The sequence below is a fragment of the Hordeum vulgare genome, chromosome 3H, assembly GCF_904849725.1.
Source record: "Hordeum vulgare subsp. vulgare chromosome 3H, MorexV3_pseudomolecules_assembly, whole genome shotgun sequence".
Taxonomy (NCBI): domain Eukaryota; kingdom Viridiplantae; phylum Streptophyta; class Magnoliopsida; order Poales; family Poaceae; genus Hordeum; species Hordeum vulgare.
This window is the reverse complement of record NC_058520.1, coordinates 97,630,482-97,634,759: the sequence shown is the minus strand read 5'-3', so window position 1 is coordinate 97,634,759 and position 4,278 is coordinate 97,630,482.

Genomic DNA, 4,278 nt, shown 5'->3' with positions numbered 1-4,278 from the left:
CATGTGTAACACTACGATCGAGATTCAATAAACCATTGAAGGTGATTATTCAAGAAAATAGAGTAACCATTATTCTCTTTAAATGAATAATCGTATTGCAATAAACACGATCCAATCATGTTCATGCTTAACGCAAGCACCACATAACAATTATTTAGGTTTAACACCAATCCCGATGGTAGAGGGAGCGTGCGACGTTTGATCATATCAACCTTGGAAACACTTCCAACACGTATCGTCACCTTGCCTTTAGCTAGTCTCCGTTTATGCCATAGCTTTCATTTCGTGTTACTAATCACTTAGCAACCGAACCGGTATCCAATACCCTCGTGCTACTAGGAGTACTAGTAAAGTACACATCAACATCATGTATATCAAATATACTTCTTTCGACTTTTGCCAGCCTTCTTATCTACCAAGTATCTAGAGTTGCTCCACCTCAGTGACCGTTCCCCTCATAACAGAAGCACTTAGTCCCGGGCTTGGGTTTAATCTGGGGTCTCTTCATTAGTGCGGCAACTGCTTTGCCGTTTCACGAAGTATCCCTTCTAGCCCTTGCCTTTCTCGAAACTTAGTGGTTTCACTAACCATCAACTATTGATGCTCCTTCTTGATTTCTACTTTCGCAGTGTCAAACATCGTGAATCGCTCAAGGATCATTGTATCTATCCTTGATATGTTATAGTTCATCACGAAGCTCTCACAGCTTGGTGGCAGTGACTTTGGAGAACCATCACTATCTTATTTGGAAGATCAACTCCCACTTGATTCAAGCGATTGTCGTACTCATATAATCTGAGCACACGCTCAAGGATTGAGCTTTTCTCCTTTACTTCATGGACAAAGAATCTTGTCGGCGGTCTCATACCTCTTAACAAGGGCACAAGCATGAAATCAAAATTTCATCTCTTTAGAACATCACTTATGTTCTGTGACGTTTCAAAACGTCTTCGGCGCCTTGCTTCTAAGCCATTAAGTATTTTGCACTGAACTATCGTGTAGTCATCAGAAACGTGTATGTCGGATGTTCACAACATCCACAGACGACGCTCGAGGTGCAGCACACCGAGTGGTGCATTAAGGACATAAGCCTTCTGCGCAGCAACGAGGACAATCCTGTGCAAAGTTTGCTACTATCAACTTTCAACTAAATTTTCTCTAGGAACATATAAAAACAGTAGAGCTATAGCGCAAGCTACATCGTAATTCGCAAAGACCATTAGACTATGTTCATGACAATTAGTTCAATTAATCATATTACTTAAGAACTCCCACTCAAAAAGTACATCTCTCTAGTCATTTGAGTGGTACATGATCCAAATCTACTATCTCAAGTCCGATCATCACGTGAGTCGAGAATAGTTTCAGTGGTAAGCATCTCTATGCTAATCATATCAACTATACGATTCATGCTCGACCTTTCAGTCTCATGTGTTCCGAGGCCATGTCTGCACATGCTAGGCTCGTCAAGCTTAACCTAAGTGTTCCGCGTGTGCAACTGTTTTGCACCCGTTGTATGTGAACGTTGAGTCTATCACACCCGATCATCACGTGGTGTCTCGAAACGAAGAACTGTCGCAACGGTGCACAGTCGGGGAGAACACAATTTCATCTTGAAATTTTAGTGAGAGATCACCTCATAATGCTACCGTCGTTCTAAGCAAGATAAGGTGCATAAAGGATTAACATCACATGCAATTCATAAGTGACATGATATGGCCATCATCATGCGCTTCTTGATCTCCATCACCAAAGCACCGGCACGATCTTCTTGTCACCGGCGTCACACCATGATCTCCATCATCATGATCTCCATCAACGTGTCGCCATCGGGGTTGTCGTGCTACTCATGCTATTACTACTAAAGCTACATCCTAGCAAAATAGTAAACGCATATGCAAGCACAAACTTTAGTATAAAGACAACCCTATGGCTCCTGCCGGTTGCCGTACCATCGACGTGCAAGTCGATATTATCTATTACAACATGATCATCTCATACATCCAATATATCATATCACATCGTTGGCCATATCACATCACAAGCATACCCTGCAAAAACAAGTTAGACGTCCTCTAATTTTGTTCTTGCATGTTTCACGTGGTGACCATGGGTATCTAGTAGGATCGCATATTACTTACGCAAACACCACAACGGAGATATATGAGTTGCTATTTAACCTCATCCAAGGACCTCCTCGGTCAAATCCGATTCAACTAAAGTTGGAGAAACTCACACCCGCCAGTCATCCATGAGCAACGGAGCTACTCGTAGCGATGAAACCAGTCTCTCGTAAGCGTACGAGTAATGTCGGTCCGAGCCGCTTCGATCCAACAATACCGCGGAATCAAGAGAAGACTAAGCAGGGCAGCAAAACGCACATCACCGCCCACAAAAACTTTTGTGTTCTACTCGAGAAGACATCTACGCATGAACCTAGCTCATGATGCCACTGTTGGGGAACGTCGCATGGGAAACAAAAAAATTCCTACGCGCACGAAGACCTATCATGGTGATGTCCATCTACGAGAGGGGATGAGTGATCTATGTACCCTTGTAAACCATACAGCAGAAGCGTTAGTGAACGCGGTTGATGTAGTGGAACGTCCTCACGTCCCTCGATCCGCCCCGCGAACAATCCCGCGATCAGTCCCATGATCTAGTACCGAACGGACGGCACCTCCGCGTTCAGCACACGTACAGCTCGACGATGATCTCAGCCTTCTTGATCCAGCAAGAGAGACGGAGAGGTAGAAGAGTTGTCTAGCAGCGTGACGGCGCTCCAGAGGTTGGTGATGACCTTGTCTCAGCAGGGCTCCTCCCGAGCTCCGCGGAAACGCGATCTAGAGGAAAAACCGTGGAGGTATGTGGTCGGGCTGCCGTGGAAAAGTCGTCTCAAATCAGCCCTAAAACCTCCGTATATATAGGTGGGAGAGGGGGACCTTGCCTTGGGGCTCAAGGAGCCCCAAGGGGGTCGGCCGAGCCAAAGGGGGGAAGGACTCCCCCCCCCAAACCGAGTCCTACTTGGTTTGGTGGGTGGAGTCCTTCTTTCCTTTCCCACCTCCTCCTTTTTTTTCTTTTTCTCTTTGGTTTTTCTTCCAATGCGCATAGGGCCCTTTTGGGCTGTCCCACCAGCCCACTAAGGGCTGGTGCGCCACCCTCAAGCCCTATGGGTTTCCCCGAGGTGGGTTGCCCCCCCCCCCCGGTGAACTCTCGCAACCCATTCGTCATTCCCGGTACATTCCCGGTAACTCCGAAAACCTTCCGGTAATCAAATGAGGTCATCCTATATATCAATCTTCGTTTCCGGAGCATTCCGGAAACCCTCGTGACATCTGTGATCTCATCCGAGACTCCGAACAACATTCGGTAACCAACCATATAACTCAAATACGCATAAAACAACGTCGAACCTTAAGTGTGCAGACCCTGCGGGTTCGAGAACTATGTAGACATGACCCGAGAGACTCCTCGGTCAATACCCAACAGCGGGACCTGGATGCCCATATTGGATCGTACATATTCTACGAAGGTCTTATCGTTTGAACATTAGTGCCAAGGATTCACATAATCCCGTATGTCATTCCCTTTGTCCTTCGGTTTGTTACTTGCCCGAGATTCGATCGTCAGTATCCGCATACCTATTTCAATCTCGTTTACCGGCAATTCTCTTTACTCGTTCCATAATACAAAATCCCGCAACTTACACTAAGTCACATTGCTTGGAAGGCTTGTGTGTGATGTTGTATTACCGAGTGGGCCCCGAGATACCTCTCCGTCACACGGAGTGACAAATCCCATCTCGATCCATACTAACTCAACTAACACCTTCGGAGATACCTGTAGAGCATCTTTATAGTCACCCAGTTACGTTGCGACGTTTGATACACACAAAGCATTCTTCCGGTGTCAGTGAGTTATATGATCTCATGGTCATAGGAACAAATACTTGACACGCAAAAAACAATAGCAACAAACTGACACGATCAACATGCTACGTCTATTAGTTTGGGTATAGTCCATCACATGATTCTCCTAATGATGTGATCCCGTTATCAAGTAACAACACTTGCCTATGGCCAGGAAACCTTGGCCATCTTTGATCAACGAGCTAGTCAACTAGAGGCTTACTAGGGACAGTGTTTTGTCTATGTATCCACACAAGTATTGTGTTTGCAATCAATACAATTATAGCATGGATAATAAACGATTATCATGAACTAAGAAATATAATAATAACTAATTTATTATTGTCTCTAGGGCATATTTCCAACACAA